General features: G+C 32.3%; 1 long non-coding RNA gene across 1 annotated transcript; it reads right to left on the bottom strand.

The window, feature by feature from the left end:
- Positions 1 to 18,675: 18,675 nt before the first annotated feature.
- LOC143081672 (uncharacterized) lies at positions 18,676 to 22,494 on the bottom strand. The gene is made up of 2 exons (XR_012980021.1): positions 22,379 to 22,494; positions 18,676 to 19,198 (listed from the first exon to the last, which is right to left on the bottom strand). It is a non-coding gene; the product is annotated as an uncharacterized LOC143081672 (long non-coding RNA).
- Between the last annotated feature and the right edge of the window lie 201 nt (positions 22,495 to 22,695).

Raw genomic sequence — 22,695 nt, 5'->3', positions numbered from 1 at the left:
AGCTTTATTGATTTCGTTCCTAACGTCATACGCAGTAGCGACTTGTTACTATTGGTATCAGGTTTGATCTTATATAAAATCAATTGAGCAGTCTAGAATAAAAGCGATGAATTTTGCCAATTGATTAATTTAGTACAAATTGTTACGATGGGAATTTAATTCTTATCTAAATGATTTAAGACAATTGAAGATGATTAAGCTTGAACACTTAAATTGTGATCGTTGTAACGAGTATCGCGCTCTGACGATATATGACCTTATAAGGAGAACATAGAATCAAATAGAGGACAAAGCTTTAATAGATATTGCCATCTATAATTGTAAAGAGAACGTTAATAATGCAATATAGATGATAACTAAAGAAAGGACAGGTAGTTGGTTCAATCCGTTTTTATATCATTCTATGAACATAGCATTTGCAAAACTTCTTGATGATAATTTTCTGCTTGCACACTTGTGTTTTGTTATCTATATTGAAGTATTAAAGTCCATTCAACTGATATATCGAAAATAAACTGACAGCACAAAGGCTAAAAAGGCAACAGACAAACAGAAAAATAAAAGTATAGAAAACTATGAACTAAGCTATACGAACCCCACCAGAAAATGGGGGTGATCTCAGGTGCTCCAGAATGGAAGTAGATCCTGCTCAACATGTGACACTCGTCGTTTTGTTCATTACATTACAAACCGATAAATAACCTTATTCGGTAGGTCACATTCGTGAAAAGGGAACCGGATTGTATTTTTTTTACATCTGCACTCTGTATGCAGGCGCTGCTAGAATGTTGCTACATAGAAATAGAAATATAATAATTGGGCAGCTGAAATCATCTCTTTTGACGTAAAGTTGTTTTCAACCGACTCTCATTGTCAATTTCTAGATTTAAGTCAAGATATGAGGTAGACGTAACTGTATATGTTGTATCTTTTATCTCTAGTTCGATGGGATACATACGTTCAACAGTCACCAATTTTGAATTATTTAATGAGAGAACATCATCGATACAGCGGAAAACAAAGTTAAAGGATACTTTTAACTTCTTTTCTTTTTCCCTATGAATATGCTGTATGCACCCAGCCTCTTTGGATAAAGGAACAATTCGACAAGAAGAGAACATACTTTTTGTATGTACTGTAAAAGATTTTTGGAATTTTTTAGTATCCACAGCTGATTCACGCCACTTCTAGACAGTTTCACAATAACTTGGAGGCCCGGCTTTGATTGCTGATAAAATAGATGTTAATAATTTAGAATGATGTTTCTTGGAGCATTTGAAAAACCCAGCAATATACGGTTGTTTGTAGGGACACTTAATTATGTAGTTTAGGTATCCAATACAGTGATGGAAGATCCAGTTCTTTATCATTACTGGTCTTCGCTTGCTTTTATTATTCAACTGATCCCAATTGAGAGGCAAGAGAGTAGTTGAAGCTCAGATCCTTGATAGTCTCTTCTTTACAAATTTCATACTTATTAGCTTCGTTGGAATTCTAATTTGGCCTATCTGTTGTTGAAAGCTATACCTTTTTTTGCATGGGTATTTGTATTAATGTATTCTTATTATATTTATATTTCTTTTCCGCTTTTAACTTTCTTCATATTGTTTTGAGATTATCAAATTGTAAACGCCAAAACGACATTTTTTCTAATTTGCTTATTGAATGGTATAAACATAAAAGTATCCAATACAAATTTAAAAAAAATATTTTTCATACATATATTCAATAATTTGAACCATTGAAGGAAATTGCGTTTGCTTTTCATGGACCACTTAATTGGAATAAAGAATCTTAAACTATTAAAATTGCATTTAAAAGTTATCCTACTAAATATACATGCATTTAGCACTATTAATCATAGCAAAAAAAATATAAGATGTGAAAGCATTTACGTTTTCTTTTGGATCCTATCTTTTACTTATTAATATGTATTAATGATTTGTCTTTATGTGTCACCACATTGTTATTTTTAGGTCTTTCCACTTTTCGTGGAAAGACCTTTTGTTTTTCTTCTGATTATTTTTTTTTTCTTCTGCCGTCTGAGATGCGTTTTTGTCTTACAACATATTGAATGGATTTTTGGCCAAAGATGTTGTTCAGTAATTGGGGTTTCAAAACTCACCCTGTGTGACCGAGCACTAATTTTTATAGGAGTTATCTCCCCGAGTTCCCCTTTTCTTGTTATCGCTATATCTCTAAAACCGTAAAAAAGTTAAGCAAACTGTTTTCGCCTAATTGTTCGTGTACTCTTAAGAATGATTTGGTGAATTTTGACTTGAGTGATCGTAAGACATCTTATAGGAGTTATTCTTTGAAAATAATTTAAGATAGAAGATATGTTGTATCAATTCATACGTTATAAGTCGTAGAGGTCTACAGTCATTTGATATGAAGTCCTTGGTCCATTTGAAGGAAATTGAGGTCAAGGTCAAAGGTCAAGGTCATGTACAGAGGCAAATTATGTGATTTTGGCACTATTTAAAGAGTTTAATGTGTGTTTGAATGCCAACTAACCAACCAAACAACCAATCAATCAATCCATCATTTCATTCATGTTTCCGTCTCATGTGTTTAATATAGGGTCCAAGATGTTCATTGTTTCTTATCACTTGTTTCAAGAGATATTATCCAACGTGTTTCACCAACCAACCAACCAAACAACCAAACAACCAATCAATCAATCAATCAACCAATCAATCAGTGCATGCATGTTTCCGTCTCATGTGTTTAATATAGGGTCCAAGATCTTCTTTGTTTCTTTTTCGCTTGTTTCAATTTACCCTATCCAACGTGTTTAATCAATCAATCAATCAATCAATCAATTAACCAACCAATAAATCAATCAATCAATCAATCAATCGATCGACCAATCAATCAATCAATCAATCAATCATGGCATGCATGTTTCCGTCTCGTGTGTTTAATACGGGGTCCTAGATAACATTTGTTTCTTTTTCGCCTGTTTCAAGAGAACCTATCCCTAGTGTTAAATTGATCAACCAATCAACCAACCAACCAACCAATCATTCATTCAATCAATCAATCAACCAACTAATCAATCATGTTGACGTCTCGTGTGTTTAATACGGGGTCCAAGGTCTCATTTGTTTTTTTTTTTTCGCTTGTTCCAAGAGACCTTATCCCAAGTGTTTAAGTAATAAACCAACCAATCAATCAATCAATATGTATGACAGTTTATTTAAAACAATATGGAAGGAATAAACTCTCAATTATTCAAGAAGAATTGAATTTAAATTTGTTCTTTACATCTCTTCTGAAAAAAAATCCATATGCTTGTTATCAAATATACTCTGAAACTCTGAAAGTCCAATCGACCTGAAAATTTGCAGTCAGCAGGGCATACATGTACTAAAAGTTCATAAAACAACGTGGTGCAGCTACCTCGCAAGAACTTCCCTAGAGAAAAGAAATGGCAATGCCGTAAAAATCGCTTGCTAGGTCCGTAAATCTCAGTAAAATCCTACGATAAAATGTCTGCTCCTAGATTGAAATACTAATCTGTGTTACAAACTGGTGCTGAAAAATGTACATTATAAGAAAATAATCATTAAACGTGTTTTAAAGTTTCACCGTATCATTTAAACCCAAAGCATGCACTGCCCGTGAACTGTGATCAAAATGTCAATTTCATACAATGACAAAAGAAATTACATTGTGTGCATTCCGTCTCTATACATGTTGTCTGTTCAACATCCCCACCTAAAAAGAAATAAAAATACTAAGTTTTCGTTTATATTATAAACCCGCGTCACGCGATGTCTCCTCAATCTGGCGCCAGAGTCGCGCGCGGGACCTGAAACAAAATAAAAAACTTTTCCAAACTAAACATGAAACTTCTCCGGTAACACAATAATATAGACCCCTTACACAAACAAACAAACAAACAAACAAACAAACAAACACACACACACACACATTTTCAAAGGGGGAAAGACCGTCTACAATTGTTTTTTGAAAGCAATTGATTTATATTTGTTTTCTGTATTGTTTATGTATTTGGTATTAATGATAGCCTTATGTTTGGGTAATTTAAAAAAACTGGATTTGAATATATTGGTAGTAGACATAATTAATCGATGATCTTTCCATAAACATTTTAAAATAATTTGTAAAATACAACCACATAATATTAATATGAGATCCATAATACAATAATTTTTATCAAACTTTGAAGATATTGACGCACGATAGCCTACTCTGACGTAATAAAATTAGAAATCATCACACAAAAGATTTATAGCTTGAAGAGCCCCTGAGTCTACTAGGTAGCGGTCTACTAGCATTTGATATTTGAATTGGAATACACGATCGAAGAGACCTGTATACATGTATTTAACATTATAGCACTTATAAGTTTTTTATTGTTGGGTAGAGTAAATATACTTCAATACTTCACAAATATTGTATGGTTATATATAATAAGTTTAATTTTCAGTGAAGTAAGTGATAGTAAACATTGTTAACACCCAATATCCGGTTGCACTTATTTTATATTTACATATACCTATATGCAATTTTCTGTTGACTCTATTTATATATTTATGATAAATATTTCATGAAATTGATTAATTGGTTAAAACATTTATATTTTCATTCAATTGGTAGATTATTTATTGAGCTTGTCAGTACTAAAAAATAAATCGAATGATTCAACATTATAGCATTTTGGTTAGAATTAGTGATAGAATTATCTCCCTTTAAACATTTATTTCAAAATTTATTCCTTTATTACTAAAATGGCTAATAAAAACACGGACGTTCGTATAAAAGCAATAATAAAAGAGCCATACATGATTAACTCAACAGGAGGTAACTGTTTTCCTGAAGACGTGAACTACTACCCCCTCCCCTAGTTTGACACACACATTCCTACTTATTCATATGAAAACACGTGACAATGATAATAAGTGTGAATTCCCAATTTACTTCCCATGAAAAAAGCTGACAATAATAATGATTGTGAAACCCCCATCTACGAAAATTGGATTTTTACAAAAGAAGTAGAAAAACAAGATTAATGTTTGAACTTCTTTCACGATAAAACATAAAAACAAGAAGATGTGGTACGATTGTCAATGCGAAAACTCATCGACGGTACCAGTGACCAAATGACATGTAAGTTAACAGCTGTAATATCAACGTACTTACCTCATATGGAGCAAATCCATACTGAATAATAAGCTTTAAAAGTCCCTGAAATGATAAATGTAAAACAATCCAAACGAGATCAACGGGCCGATTCAATTACAAAACAATGTATATTTGTTATATCAAAATGGGTACAGTCTAGGTAACTAACTATTTTAGACGTGGAATTATATTCTACCCCGAAAATTCCTGACTTTGTACAGGCATATATATCCTTATGTTGATAACGGTGGATAAACCTGCTTAATAGCTAGCTAAACCTCTCACTTATATGACAATCGCATATAATTCCGTTATATTGACAACCACATGTGAGCTTTACAAACAGACGTAATATGTAAAAATGTAAAAAATTTGGGTACAGCAGTCAGCATAGTGATAAAATCAAATAAAAAACAAAACATTTCAATAAAGAAAAACAAAATAAATGGCACACAAACTCTATATAGACAAAGTACATAAGCCAAAATGAAAGACGAAGAATATGAAAAGTACAAAAGCATATTAACACAATGGCGGGATGTATAAGTACCGAGCCACCCAAAATGGATACTGGCTACCAAAAATGAACTAAACAGTGAAGGTTAATAATTTACAAAAAACAAATAAGACCTCTATTTGTGTGTTTTTTTGTCGTTTCAACGTTTGACTACCTTGTGTTTTGGGGCGAATAATTAGGCGGTGTATTTGTTGTTGTTCTTGCTTTTGTAACATATTGTGCAGATATATTTACTTTAAGTAATCAGGATAAAAGGATAAAATTCAATGTGTTTACAACTGTATCTACATAAATATCTTGATTTCTCAATTTTAGATCAGGCAAAGAATTTATGGGTACTTTTTGTCACAACTGGCAGTACAACCTTTGCTAAAGTAATGCGTCCGTTAGGTTGTGCGGGATGCTTAAAAACGCAGTCACGCCCGGTCAGAATGTTGACGTTTTAAATTCAATAATCATTTAAAAAGAGAACAACGTCCTCTGCGTCTTAAAAATCCTCCCAACATATATTTGCCGTGTCCATATATGGATTGTGGTTAGGTTAAATTGTTGTCCCTATTGATATGTTCATAATTATTAATGAACTGTTATCATATATTAGATTTTTTATATCTCAGGAATAGATTACCTTGGCTATATTTGGCAAACCCTTTAGGAATGTTTGGTCCTCAATGCTCTTCAACTTCGTTCTTTATTTGGTTTGTTAACATTTTTTTTATTCGGGCCTCACTGATAAGTCTTTTGTGGACGAAACGCGCGTCTGGCATTAATTATAAAAGTAACTCCTGGTATCTATGATTAGTTTATTAACAACCACTGGGTCGATGACACTTTTGGTGGAGTTTTAATTCCCCGAGGGGATCACCAGCCCACTAGTCAGCACTTCTGTGTTTACTTGATTGATATGTTCATAATTATATATTTACTGCTAACAAAATTTTAAATTTTTGAAATACTAAGGTCATTTACCTCAGGAATAGATTACCTTAGATGTATTTGGCTCTTGAACTTCGTACTGAATTGTTTTTTCTTTAAATTGTTTTATTCGAGCGTCACTGATGAGTCTTTTGTATACGAAACGTGCGTCTGGTGTTAATAAGTACTTAAATCCTGGTATCTATGATGAGGTTATTTACAACCACTGGGTCGATGTCACTGCTGGTGCGTCCTCTGTTCGTGCGGGATGCTTAAAAACGCAGTCACGCCCGGTCAGAATGTTTCCGTTTTTAAATCCAATGATCATTTAAAAGAGTACAACGTCCTCTTCGACTAGAAAATCTTCCCAACAGATATTTTCCGTGTCCATATATGGGATGTGGTTAGGTTTAATTGTTGTCCTTGTTGATATGTTCATAATTATAAATTAACTGTAAACAAAACTTTGATTTTTTACCTCATGAATAGATTACCTTAGCTTTATTTCGCAAAACTTTTAGGAATTTTTGGTCCTCAATGCTCTTCAATTTCGTTCTTTATTTGGTTTTGAATTTTTTTTATTCGAACGTCACTGATGAGTCGTTTGTAGACGAAACGCTCGTCTGGCGTTTATAAAAAGGTCAATCCTGGTATCTATGATGAGTTTATTTACAACAACTGAATCGATGACACTGTAGGTGGAGTTTTAATTCCCCGACGGTATCACCAACCCGGTAGTCAGCACTTTAAAGTGCTGACTTTAGTTATCATTGATATAATCGTAAATATAAATTAACTGTTAACAAAACTTTGAATTTTTGAAATACTAAGGTTTTTCTACCTTAGCTGTTTTAGGCAAAACTTTTAGGAATTTATGGCCCGCAATGCTCTTCAACCTCGGACTTTCTTTGTTTTTTTAACAATTTTTTTATTCTAGCGTCACTGATGAGTCTTTTGTAAACAAAACGCGCGTCTGGCGTAAATAAAAAAAATCAATCCTGGTATCTATGATGTATCTATGATGTGTTTATTTATCCAGTAGATATTTTTCACTTGCATTCTAAATTCGCCGTTTATCATCTCTGTCGACTACCTACTGAAGGACCTATCTACTAGTATTTATAAACTGTTATATATTGTAGTAATTATCAGTTATGAATTGAGCTGTTGCACCTATCTTTATATGTGCATGTATCAAAAAAAAGTTTCAAACAGTATGAAAAAAGTAAAATCACAAAAATACTGAATTCAAAAAGGAGTTTTCATTGATCATGCATTCGAATCAACAATGCTCATTTGAATAAACTTATGGATATAAGAAGATGTGGTATCAGTGCCAATGAGACAACTGTAAATCTAAGTCATTATTTGTAAAAATGTAAAACATATAGGTCAAAGTACGGCATTTAACGCGGAGCCTTAGCTCACAATGAACAGCAAGCTATAAAGGGCCATAAAGGGTCCAAAAATGACAAACGCTAAACCTTTCAAACAGAATCTATTTGAGTTGGGTTTTTTTTCAATTTATAAAAAGTATCTCTCTGTAAAAATATACATTTTTTATGATAATTTTCTTACGACATTGACTTTAAAATTGGTTGATATCTTTAAATTTTTTAAAAATGTTTTAGATTATATATCAAAGATTTGATCACTCAAAAATGATAAAGCGATAGAATAACCTCCCTTCCAACATTAAATTTCAAACTTGATAACTTTATTACAAACATTGTAATGAATGAAAAAACACAATGTCTTTATGAAAGCGCTTAAACATAGCGTCACTAGTTAATAAGAAGCTACTTGCAATCAAGACCCACCTCCTAATCTATATAAAATTGAGAATGGAAACGGAAGAATATATTAATATCTTGATTTCTAGATAATATATAAGATAAATAATATTGCGCCAACGCTATAACAGATATACCATCAAAGTAAAAATACACACCATAGGTGACAGGGGTAAAGAAATATGGTTATATTTCAGTGTCACGACCGGCAATAAAACCCTTATCAAAGTAGAGCGTCCATTACGCTGTGCTAGATGTGTAAATACACAACCACGTCCGGTTAGAATGTTGACGTTCAATCCAATGCCTTGTGTTAAAAGACTGAAATGCACTGTATACGTAAAGAATCCTTTCAATATCTCTTTGGCGTGTCTGTATATGGCAAGTGGCAAGGCAAATTTTATATCCAGCCACGTATACTACTTTATACTCTTTTTCGGTGGCATTCATCATCTCGGTTGATCTCTATTGTATTTATAGTGTCTGTTATGTTGCTCATCTTGATCATGCTTGTACAATTTTCCACTTGACGTGAAAAGGTCAATGTGTTTTTGCATGGCTAGATTGAATTTATTAAGGAAAATTCAAGGTCAAAATCAAAGTCTTGAACATTTTATTTTTAGGACCTTTTTTAAGTCGTTTCGCAGTGCCACGAGTTTGTACGTAATGTCTTGTTATCTCTTTTAGTATAGCATGAGAAACTGCACGTGAATACCAAACAGTTATACGTTTAAACTAGCTATCAAAGATATTTCAAATAAAATATCCGGAAAAAAATAGTTCAATGTATAGAATACACTTCGTAAAAGGTTCAGCAATTTTGTAGTAATATTTCTCGTAATCATGACAGTATCCTTCGATTTTTTTTATCTCAGAAAGTGTAAAAGTTTCACATATATTTGTTCATATGCAGTTCCAAATATTACGGAAGCGTATTAGCGCCACACTTTTTTTTTTATTTTTCTTCTTATGTTTGCGTTATAACGCAAACCTTTGCGTTATAACACAAACCTTTGCGTTATAACGCAAACCTTTGCGTTACAACGCAAACATTTGCGATATAACGCAAACCTTTGCGTTATAACGCAAACATCTTTATTTCAATTATTCATTAAGTTTTGTATATATGTCCGTCTGTCATTCATTTCGGATGTGATTTACTAGTAGATAAAAAAAGAAACATACATACAAGGCCAAATCATTATAATAAATATGCATAGGAATAATGGAATAATTGAAGTGCAATTATACATAAATTAAGACTGATTTGTGCATCAGAAAAGTATATAATTTAACAAGAAAATAGATATAGTATATAGTCATATTAAAATTGAAAGATCAAAAATAATGTCATACAATTGTGAAACCTCCAAGTCAAATAGACAAAATGATCTTTCTGCTTTAAAATGAATTATTAATAAGGAAACATTTTTTTTAAATCTCAGAATATGATCAAGATTCTTTGATAGAAAGTCATTGAATTTTCATTTCAATATAATGAATAAAATTGAGAATGGAAATGGGGAATGTGTCAAAGAGACAACAACCCGACCAAATAAAAAACAACAGCAGAGGGTCACCAACAGGTCTTCAATGTAGCGAGAAATTCCCGCACCCGGAGGCGTCCTTCAGCTGGCCCCTAAACAAATATATACTAGTCCAGTGATAATGAACGCCATACTAATTTCCAAATTGTACACAAGAAACTAAAATTAAAATAATACAAGACTAACAAAGGCCAGAGGCTCCTGACTTGGGACAGGCGCAAAAATGCGGCGGGGTTAAACATGTTTGTGAGATCTCAACCCTCCCCCTATACCTCTAACCAATGTAGAAAAGTAAACGCATAACAATACGCACATTAAAATTCAGTTCAAGAGAAGTCCGAGTCTGATGTCAGAAGATGTAACCAAAGAAAATAAACAAAATGACAATAATACATAAATAACAACAGACTACTAGCAGTTAACTGACATGCCAGCTCCAGACTTCAATTAAACTGACTGAAAGATTATGATTTCATCATATGAACCTCAGGCACAATCCTTCCCGTTAGGGGTTTAGTATCATACCATCATAACATATATGAGAAGAACATAACCTGTGTCATGCCAACAACTGTTTTTAGAATAAATGTGTTTAGTTCCGATGCAAAGACCTTATCAGTGACTCAATATTAACGCCAAAATATGCAATCTTTAATGACTTGACAACAGTATCGTAATTATATCCCTTCTTAATAAGTCTATTCAAAGGTTTTGTAAGTTTCTGAGGTGAATACTGACACCTTTGTGCTTTATAAAGAATATTTCCATAAAAAATTGGATGTGAAATACCTGAACGTATTAGAAGTCTGCATGTTGAGCTATATTTACGAATGATGTCTTTATACCGATGATAAAATTTAGTAAATGTTTTGACTAGTTTGTGATATCGAAAACCCTGGTGTAATAATTTTTCAGTAATACATAAATTTCTCTCGTTAAAATCTAAAACATTGTTACATACACGAGCGAATCGTACAAGTTGAGATATATAAACACCGTAAGATGGTGACAAGGGAACGTCACCATCTAAAAACGGATAATTAACGATAGGAAATGAAAAATCATCCCTTTTATCATAAATTTTAGTATTCAGCTTTCCATTAGTGATATAGATATTAAGATCGAGAAAAGGGCAGTGGTCATTGTTAGTATTAGCTTTATTTAAAGTAAGTTCAACAGGATAAATTTCATTAATATACATACTGAAGTCGTCATTATTGAGAGTCAAAATATCATCCAAATATCTAAAAGTATTATTAAATTTGTTTATCAGATGTTGTTTCGATGGGTCTTTGCTTATTTTTGTCATAAATTGTAACTCATAACAATACAAAAACAGGTCCGCAATAAGTGGTGCACAGTTAGTCCCCATTGGAATTCCGATAATCTGACGATATACGGAATCCCCAAAGCGAACAAAAATGTTATCTAGTAAAAATTCAAGGGCAAATATAGTATCAAAGCATGTCCAATTAACATAGTTTTTTTGTTTATTGCTACTAAAAAATGACCTAAAAGAGTTTGAACATATATATTCACATTCTGATTTTTTGAATGCCCATTTAATTAGGTGTGTGAATTTTTTCTTAATGAGAATGTGAGGCAATGTGGTATACAGTGTAGAAAAATCAAAACTTTGAACAGATTCAAAATCACCAATATAAGCATGCAATTTATCAAGTACTTCCAACGAGTTCTTGACACTCCAAAAGTAATTTATTCCACTATTTTCGAAGGCCTTATTTGAACAATTTATTATCAGGTTTTTAATTGTACCAAGTGTGCTGGTAAGAAGAATAGACAATTTAGTAGTTGAACAATGGCTTGAAGAGGAAATAAATCTATATTTGTAAGGGGTTTTGTGTAGCTTCGGAAGCCAATACATAGTTGGGACTTTCATTGTATTTGGCTCTGCTTGTAAAGCGGTGGCTAAAATTTTATGTTTGTTACAGATTTCGTTTTCTGAAAATGGAGTCAGTTGGAATGTTGGTGAATTGGTGATTTCCTTTTTCAGAACCTCAATGTAAAATTTACGTCAAACAATAATAATATTATTAGCAACTTTATCGGCCGGGACAAAAACAAATTCCTTGGCTAGTTCTTTTAGTTTATGTTTGATACGAGAAATAGGTTTATTGTGGTTATTGTTAATAGTAAAATGTTCTTTAAAATGTTGAATACGTATATCAACTATCTTCATTACTGAATTAAAAAAAGAGTCCAAAGATTTTTTGTCAGCTTTTTCCCGTTTTATCCATTTCATACAGTAAGTATGGAGTGAGTCGTGGATGATATTACGACACTCATTCCAATTAATAATAGACGGGGGACGATATTTAGGTCCTTTACTGAGGAATGATTTTAACTCTCGGTCTTGAACGATGTTAAGATCTCCTGTTATAACATGGAAAATGGGTCCATAAATATATTCGGAATTACTGCAATTACATGAAGTAGGTGTATTTTCACTGATATTAACATCTTTACACAATTGACTATAATTAAACACAAATTTCCGGGTAGATTTCTTGTAAATATAACAAATAAGAGGTAGCTCAGTATTGTCAAAATATCCAGGAATTTGTTCTTTAACAGAATGGTCGTTAAATATACCGGCAATATTTACAAAATCAAAGCCTTTATTGACATACTTAATTTTAATAAAATGTTTTTTATGATCTTCAGGGCGATCAATTTTGGGAAATAATTTAGAATAACAATATGCCATAATAATTTGAACAATTTCATACTTAGGACTGCTATATGAAATTGTGTTGCAATCCTCCAAAATTTTATTTAACTTATTAACCGGTAACGAACGGAGTTTTGTTAACAGATAATGTCTGCCGTTGTTTTTTGAAATAGAAATTAGGTCCGAAATATTGGTATGATTGGCCCGAAATTTTCTTTGATTGCGATTTGTTCTACGACCGTGAGAACGTTTTTTACGAACAGTTTTAGAAACTACATCCAAAATGTTAACGGAATTGGTTCTAGATATATTACCAATTCCCATGATATTATCATTTAGACCGAGAGGATAAACTGTCTGTAATTTTTTAATCCAATTTAATTCAATTATTTTCCGTGATCGTACAAACTTTGAATGCGATTCACCAGGCTGCTTATTTACTACTTCTAAAGGTTGAACTGCTAAATATTTAAAAGGATGGTTGTGCTTCTTAAGGTGTTGGTAAATGATACTTTTGAATTTATTGGGTCTTTTAAAACGATACAGATGTTCTTGAGTGCGTTTAGATAAATATCGTCCAGTTTCTCCTACGTACTGAATACCACACCCCGGTTTGTTTCATGTGAGTAAATAAATAATACTGTTTGTTTTTCAAGTTATATCAGTTTCAAAATTTAAAGAAAATGTACGACCATTAAACGTGGACCTTACCGTATTGTTGGTGGAAAGACGGGGACATGTAAGTCATTTTTTTGGCATGACACTTATCGATAGAAGGGTAACCACGATTTTTATTGTTAAAAATGTTAGCGATGGTAGTATTTTTAGATAACCGATTTTGAAGATTGAGACGTGTAGATACCCTTTGAACAAGTTTAGTATTTAGTAATTTTCCATTTCTAAGCTTCATAATTGTTTTGTTAGTGAATTATATAATAAAGGAGCAAAGATTGGCGTCCAGAATATGAACCAGCATATAATAATTTAAGTTATATAAAATGGATAAATTTGTTCGGCTAAAAATGTCAAACGCTATCAGTATAAATTACCCGAAAAAGATAGGGTATATCAGGGTAGGACTGATGGCTGACTAAATAGTAGAATGGGGCTGAATATTGAAATACTACTTTTTGATAAATATTCCTAAAGTAATGAACTAGAGCAGTTCTCGCTCGGACACACACTCCATAATCTAGTATATTATAAGAGCATAAACCTGAAGCACGGGGAGGCACTCTACTGCCTCCACACGGCACTAAAGACAAACTCTGTAAAAAATAAAATTGAGAATGGAAATGGGGAATGTGTCAAAGAGACAACAACCCGACCAAATAAAAAACAACAGCAGAGGGTCACCAACAGGTCTTCAATGTAGCGAGAAATTCCCGCACCCGGAGGCGTCCTTCAGCTGGCCCCTAAACAAATATATACTAGTCCAGTGATAATGAACGCCATACTAATTTCCAAATTGTACACAAGAAACTAAAATTAAAATAATACAAGACTAACAAAGGCCAGAGGCTCCTGACTTGGGACAGGCGCAAAAATGCGGCGGGGTTAAACATGTTTGTGAGATCTCAACCCTCCCCCTATACCTCTAACCAATGTAGAAAAGTAAACGCATAACAATACGCACATTAAAATTCAGTTCAAGAGAAGTCCGAGTCTGATGTCAGAAGATGTAACCAAAGAAAATAAACAAAATGACAATAATACATAAATAACAACAGACTACTAGCAGTTAACTGACATGCCAGCTCCAGACTTCAATTAAACTGACTGAAAGATTATGATTTCATCATATGAACCTCAGGCACAATCCTTCCCGTTAGGGGTTTAGTATCATACCATCATAACATATATGAGAAGAACATAACCTGTGTCATACCAACAACTGTTTTTAGAATAAATGTGTTTAGTTCCGATGCAAAGACCTTATCAGTGACTCAATATTAACGCCAAAATATGCAATCTTTAATGACTTGACAACAGTATCGTAATTATATCCCTTCTTAATAAGTCTATTCAAAGGTTTTGTAAGTTTCTGAGGTGAATACTGACACCTTTGTGCTTTATAAAGAATATTTCCATAAAAAATTGGATGTGAAATACCTGAACGTATTAGAAGTCTGCATGTTGAGCTATATTTACGAATGATGTCTTTATACCGATGATAAAATTTAGTAAATGTTTTGACTAGTTTGTGATATCGAAAACCCTGGTGTAATAATTTTTCAGTAATACATAAATTTCTCTCGTTAAAATCTAAAACATTGTTACATACACGAGCGAATCGTACAAGTTGAGATATATAAACACCGTAAGATGGTGACAAGGGAACGTCACCATCTAAAAACGGATAATTAACGATAGGAAATGAAAAATCATCCCTTTTATCATAAATTTTAGTATTCAGCTTTCCATTAGTGATATAGATATTAAGATCGAGAAAAGGGCAGTGGTCATTGTTAGTATTAGCTTTATTTAAAGTAAGTTCAACAGGATAAATTTCATTAATATACATACTGAAGTCGTCATTATTGAGAGCCAAAATATCATCCAAATATCTAAAAGTATTATTAAATTTGTTTATCAGATGTTGTTTCGATGGGTCTTTGCTTATTTTTGTCATAAATTGTAACTCATAACAATACAAAAACAGGTCCGCAATAAGTGGTGCACAGTTAGTCCCCATTGGAATTCCGATAATCTGACGATATACGGAATCCCCAAAGCGAACAAAAATGTTATCTAGTAAAAATTCAAGGGCAAATATAGTATCAAAGCATGTCCAATTAACATAGTTTTTTTGTTTATTGCTACTAAAAAATGACCTAAAAGAGTTTGAACATATATATTCACATTCTGATTTTTTGAATGCCCATTTAATTAGGTGAAGTATTTTTAAGATGCTTGGGTAGCAATTTGAATAGAGAGAACATAATTTTATTAATAAAACATCTTCATTCTATACATTTATTGCCAAAGGGTAGCTTGTTTGAATGTAACCTACTTTACACAGTTCTCAAACGAGAGCTTACTTTGGAAGTATATTTATATTCGGTTATAGCTATATTAGCAGGGTTGATTTTTTTTCTTAGGTATAACCTCAATTTACTCAATTTTCTTTGTAATATATATACTAGTAGTAACTTGGATATCGTTTTTGGGGACCTTTTTAGTTTGTTGTTTTTGTGAGCCAATGCTCCGTGTTGAAGACCGTAATTCGGCCTATGATGGTTTACTTTTACGAATAGTGACTTAGATGGAGAGTTTTCTTATTGGCACTCATACCACATCTTCTTATATTATTCTGTTCATTATTAGTCATTGATATGATCTAATTATTCAAGCAGTTTACTTTGCAATTACTACAAAGGTGATAAATTTTATTATATACAGCCTCCTCCATTAATAACTACTTTTTCCTTTGAATCTTAAATAAGAAATAAGATAAAACAAATGTTTGCGTTATAACGCAAAGGTTTGCGTTACAACGCAAACATAGGAAGAAAAATAATAAAAAAAAAAATGTGTGGCGCTAATACGCTTCCGTAAAATATTCTAGCTGCTTAAAAAATTTCGTAAAAAATCGTGAGAGTTCCAATTTGTTATCTTAAAAAAATAATGATCAATTAACCAAAAAAAAAAAGTGGTATATCGAACCTATGTAAAAACTATGTATACAACCATACGTATATAAATATGATCCTCCAAGGGTTGACTTCATGTGGTATAGAAATGTGGTCAACATAGACCACTCCCCACCTGCAGAACAAAAACTCTAACTGAGAGGGTTCTGTTTTGCTCTTTGTGATATGTAACAACGTACAAGACAAAACGGGAATACGAAATACATTGCTGTAGGCATGGTGTGACGCTCATTGAAGATTACGGAACTGTTTCACTAGCCCTTTTACGTGTCCTTATAGATTGCCTACCGGTATTACAAGGCAAAAATTGTGCCCTATACAACAATTTTCGTTTTTATGGGGATCAATACATGACTTTTTGCCTTTATCTCCGTCCACTGATTCTGAGGTATTATTGACTCATTCATGTCGTTTAAAATATGCCAGAAATATATGTCATTGGATGTAAAACGAACACCAATGTATAGGTGCTAAAAAAGCTAACAAGACATCTCCAATGCATTTCATGTGTATTATCATAAATGTCATGGTTGAAGCTAGGCATTATCTTTTTCAGTCCTTTAATAAGCAAGGACTATTCAATGTTCGGTTATCCTAGAACACGATCAACATGTGGAATCGGTATCATAACATTACAGCCAATTTTGGTCTTCTATAAAATTGTGTTCAAACTATCAAGCATATGTTCTTCTTATTGTGAACATTTAGTTGTATTTCTGTGCCTTTTGTTGCATTTCTTTGCTTACTAGTAGTTTGATTTCATTGTTCTTTGGAACAAAGAAAATATTAAAACGATGTCCAATAACTTCCATGCCCTTTGTTTTACAACAAATAAAACGATATGTGCATTGATTTTAATATAATTTATTTCAATTTAGAATACTTCTTGTTTAATGATTTACTAGTAATGTGGTTCAACACAGTTCAATAGAATATCACAAGAAGACAAAAACCTGTTCACTTTAATAAGACTTGATGAATTGAAGGGAAATAAATCTGTCCACTGAAACCATAAATGGGGGATATATATGATTTATTTTACTATATTTGAGTTATTCTTGTATAACTAAGAATATATGTTTTATGATTGATATTGATAATCCTTTAATTGATTTCAGGAAATTTTTAAAATAATTTTCAAAATTTTCACTGATTACTAGTAAAATTACTGGTCATTTTCAGGGAGTATATTTAACCAATAATGAATTAGGTGATTAGACAAAATCCCTGGAAAATCAGGAATTCTACATAAACCATATTATACAAATTCAACCAATCACACAGAAATTGTTATGCATTTTATGACATTACTGAAAACACTTTCAAGAAAATCAACGTTTAAAAAGTCATGTCCATCACAAATTTAAAACAGTTTATCAGCCTGCAGAAAAGATATAAAACGGGTTTACCTAGAGAGGTATTCAAATCCCTAATTACAAGTTTTAACTTGATATTAGAAATGTGTTTTCTTAACTTTGAATAAACCAATGTGTTTGAAATGTTTTTTTTTTTTGTTTTTTTTAAATAAAAACAATTATTTTAAACTATTGTACAGTGATTATAAATGAAAGCATATGAATTAATATTAAGAACACGATGTACTTATTTTTGCATGATAAGTTAGGGTAACATTTACTGTTACATAATTAGCCTGCTTTTCGTCAGACACACCTATTTTGTTTACATATATTATTTCAAGAAAATCAACGTTTAAAAAGTCATGTCCATCACAAATTTAAAACAGTTTATCAGCCTGCAGAAAAGATATAAAACAGTCAATAGATACACATAACGAACCCGAAAACAAGGAAACAGTCGGTTCAAACGGGTTTCAAGTGTATAGGCCTCACAAAACACCATGTTCGGTGGCAAGACGATAACCTTTCGAAGACTGTCCTTCAACAATTGCCATTATACATCTTATGGTACCGTTCCCACGATCAACAATGCCGCATGTGGAGCAGGATCTGCTTACCCTTCCGGAGCACCTGAGATCAACCCTAGTTTTTTGGTGGGGTTCGTGTGTTTATTCTTTAGTTTTCTATGTTGTGTCGTGTGTGCTGTTGTTTGTTTGTCTTTTTCATTTTTAGCCATGGCGTTGTCAGTTTGTTTTAGATTTATGAGTTTGACTGTCCCTTTGGTATCTTTTGTCCCTCTTTTTGTATTAATAAAAGAGGCAACATTAACCTCAGAATTGTTAAGTGTAACTGCTGTCGGCAAACAGAATTTCATTTTACAAATTCCATGAAATTTGTTAAGGGAATGTATATAAAAAGATCTTAATTATTTCAGTGATTTTGAAAAATCCCTATTCAAAATAAAGGATTTTATGAAATTACGAACCAGTTTAGAGATATCAGTGATTTTACAAATTCACTTTGACATATATATGAAAAGATATATGTTGAAATCATAATTTTAAAGATTTATTCAGTAGCGGACGTGGCGTTTTGAATGAATTCGTAATGCTGGTGGATGACGGCATACATCTTCGTCACACCTTCTACATCTTTGTCCATTAATGATCTCGTAAGAAGGCATGAGACAAGCCATTGGAATACCAGTCAGTTTACAGTGAAGTCTCGGACACAGTGGTCTCACTTTCAATTCGTTTGTTGTATTTGTATTGACATTTGTCTTTGGAGATCTTTTACAGACGTCTATATCACAATCTCGACACAGAGTTAACATATTTATTTTTTTGAAACGCCTGAGAATACATCTTTCTGGAACATGATGGTGTTTGCAGTTTGAATTTGGACAATATGGAACTGAGACTTTTGGTGGCCATTCTAAGATCAAACAGAGGTCAATATCACAACTTCTACACATTGTTCCATCAAGTACGATAAAATCTTCTGCAAGACATCCACGAGGAATGTTGATTTTTGGACACTGTATATCACAGTTTTTCACCTTACTCATATCTGAAAAGATAATTAGTTTGAACAATATGTTTTATTTCTAAAGTGCAGAAATGACAAATATACAACCGGGATATCGTGATTAGGATTGAAAAAAATATTTAAATCCGTCAACTATGGAACGATAATTAATGATGAAGATCCATGCTAGTTTCCTGTTCTTCCTATGTTTATAGTGGTGTTGAGACAGATTTAGACAAATATTGACTATAACTGTACATTTTAACTTCCTATCCGTCAGTCATTTGTATGACTTTTTCTTTCTTTAGTACTTCAGTACTTCAGTGGTAAATATTCTTGATAAGGTCATAAGGTAGGTATCATGATTCAGTTAACAAGCCATACTTATTATTCAATATCGAGAAATGACAAATGTTTAAAATTTGAAAGTGTAAAATATGTTTCATACGTAGAAGGATGGAAAGTATTATAAGTACATCCGAGAATATAGAAATACTGACATCACTGAAACAATTAAAGCTAAGTATAAAATGGGGAAATCATTGTAAACAACGTATAAATTAGATTTTTTTTCTCGTGAACAACTCCTTTTAAGTGTAATTTTAAAATTTAATAATTTATCATAATGAAGTATGTATCTAATGTATATCCTAATGGAAATTATATTGAAGTTAATACAAAAACGTTTCATTTGAATTGAGAATTTAAGTCATTGTAAATTTATAAAGGCAACAGTAATATACCGCTGTTCAACAATCATAAATCAATTAAGCAAATGAATATCTGGGTTACAAAGCTAACTAAAACCGAGAGAATCACACCAACCATTAGAGGGGGGACATCAGAAACACAAACAAACGCCAACATACTTAGAAACGGACTTTCTGATAACAACAGCCACCAATTTGGGAACAAAAGAAACGTTCAAAAGTAGCAAATGTCCGCTGTGACACAAGTTTGACAATTGAGTAGTATTTCTCCACACACTCTCTCTCTCGTGTACTCTACAAGAGGATTATTATGGAGGTTATTCTGTACTATTTAAACCATTTTCTGTATTCTTTATCTACAATGCCAATAATTCTCTGCTCTGTAAATTTTAGCACAGCAGTGCTCTGTAGACTTTATTTTTAGCTATTTTTTCACATTTTCTCTCTCTTTTTATGATAATATTTTAAAATAATTGTATAAATTTTGTGATTGCATGTTAGTTACGTACACGTGTCACTGTTTTCTATATCCTAGGGTGTTTATCGTTGATAGCATATGTTCGTTGTTGCTCTGCAGTTTGCATGTTGTGTCGACTTACATATAATGTGTTTGTGGGTTTTTCTGTTTCAGAGGTATTTCTGTCACGTAGTGTTTCAGCTTAAAAATAACATTGTCATAAAGCGGGAGTTTTGGCGTGCCATTAAAGCAGGTGCAACCCATATTATTTTCTTAAAATAACCTGTACTAAGTCAAAATATGGCAGTTGTGATCAAATAGTTCTTTTCTATGTGTGTTTGTTTTTGTTGTACTTCGGTGTTCCAATTGTTCCTTTGTTTTCCTCTCATAGTTGATGTGTTTACCTCGGTTATGGTTTGTAACCCGTACTTGGTTTATTCCACAATCAATTTTAACTTTTGAACACCAATATACTACTGTTGCATTTATTAGTCCTTTTCTGTCATTTATTCTATTTTCTGTAAACCCTTAACCTCATCCATACTTTCTTACAAGAAAGGTTATCAAAATAATTGTTTTTATGGTTGTTTTTGTACAAAGAAAATAAAGCAACTTATATGAGTCTATCCCATAGTGTCAACGTAGCCATGATCACGGTTATCATCACGATACTGTAAAAGCTAGTGACTGACTGGCGCTTCTCGTGAGTTCACCAGGAACTTTATGGAAAAGATTATATAGCAATATGTTCCTCCGGTTATCAGCCCTATGAGCACAAAGGGAACTTGATCCAGGATTGTCAACCGAGGTATTGTGGAACAAGCTGCTTACTTCCTATTGTATATCTATAGTAATCATATTTCTCTACACACTCTATGCAATTTGTTCTAAAGTTGTTTTTTTAACGAACTTTTAATTAAGAAATAGAGAGAACAATTAATCAGAGTTAAGATGACGTGGATGTAAGCACGTTTACACATTCCAAAAGCACTTTGCGCTATTCCCATTCTTTATCTATTTCTTTAATCGAGCTCGTGCTGACATCTTTGTAGCTTTTTCGCCTCACATATATATGTATAGTATTTATAAATGACATCGCTTTATTTTAATTTTATTGTAACTGTTAGAGTTTTGGTATGCGCTGGAAGATTATCGTTGTTATTGGTTTTGGTAGGCGACCTAATTGTGCGTAGATTCATTTAACATATATATAGTGCATTTATTCTTAATATAGTTTTCGTATTACATTTTGTCGAGTTATTATACGAAACTGTGACTTACAGAGTTGAGTGTTCTACTGCAAAGTATATATTTATTGTATATAAACAATCGAAAGGAAACAAAATACAAATAATATGTCCATATTAACTCTAAATTATTATCTAATAAGTATTCGTAAAGTTCATAATATTGTTAAGACATTTTATCTGATTGTTCACCTTTGTGACGTCTGTGATATACTAATTAAAGTTAGTATTTCTTGAAAAAAGTCGCCTTTTTAACGATTTCTTGCTAAAACCAGAATCTTGCTTTTGAGTGTCTATCATACTATCCTGGTAACTGTTTTGCAATAGTTTCCAAGAAGTGCAGCTTGAAGGAACAGTACAAATTCGATTTTCTTCCGACTGCACTTCAGGACATGGGACTTTGGAAATATAATGCAATTAAGGATAAAATATTTAAGATAATGGAGTAATAAGAATAACAGAAATAGCTATGTGCTAGTTAAATACTACCAATTTGGGGATGTCTTCCGCGGTTGATGTAGCAGGTAAAGAATGCTTTAAGAAGAAAAGGTTTACCTTTTTTGTGTAACTAGTTCTATCTAGTTTATAAGAAAATAAAGACCCCACATGTTATACTTCTAACTTGTGGTTTGTTAAAATCACTAAATGACCAAGAAACGTTTTACAATTTGCAATAATTTCCTTCTTAAAAAAACTTCCGTTTACGTAGATAGTTCGAGAAAGTCAACATACTTCTAACTTACATCTATATTAATGACAAACAGTGACATTAATCTTCACTTTATATTGTAAGGTGTAACAAACTTACCTGCTGATGATCGTAACAAAAATCCTGCTAGAAGGAAAACAATCGCCGTTATCTTGAACACAAGTTGTTTCTCCATACCTGTAAACAAAATATGGGTGCAATTAATTAATTTTTGCATGATAATTAATTACTTTACATAGTCATAATGACAGTGGATTATGAAGACACACTGTTGTATTCAACATAAACAACTGCAAATAGACTTAGACTGTTAGATTTTAATTATACTGTATAGAAACAGTTATGATTTATTTAAGACAGGTTATATTCATGTTCACTAAGATGACTTTTAACAAATTCAAAAGTTAATTAACTAA

This window comes from Mytilus galloprovincialis, chromosome 7, assembly GCF_965363235.1.
Source record: "Mytilus galloprovincialis chromosome 7, xbMytGall1.hap1.1, whole genome shotgun sequence".
Lineage (NCBI taxonomy): Eukaryota > Metazoa > Mollusca > Bivalvia > Mytilida > Mytilidae > Mytilus > Mytilus galloprovincialis.
The sequence above is the reverse complement of the archived record's forward strand: the minus strand, read 5'-3'. Positions and strand labels throughout refer to the sequence as shown.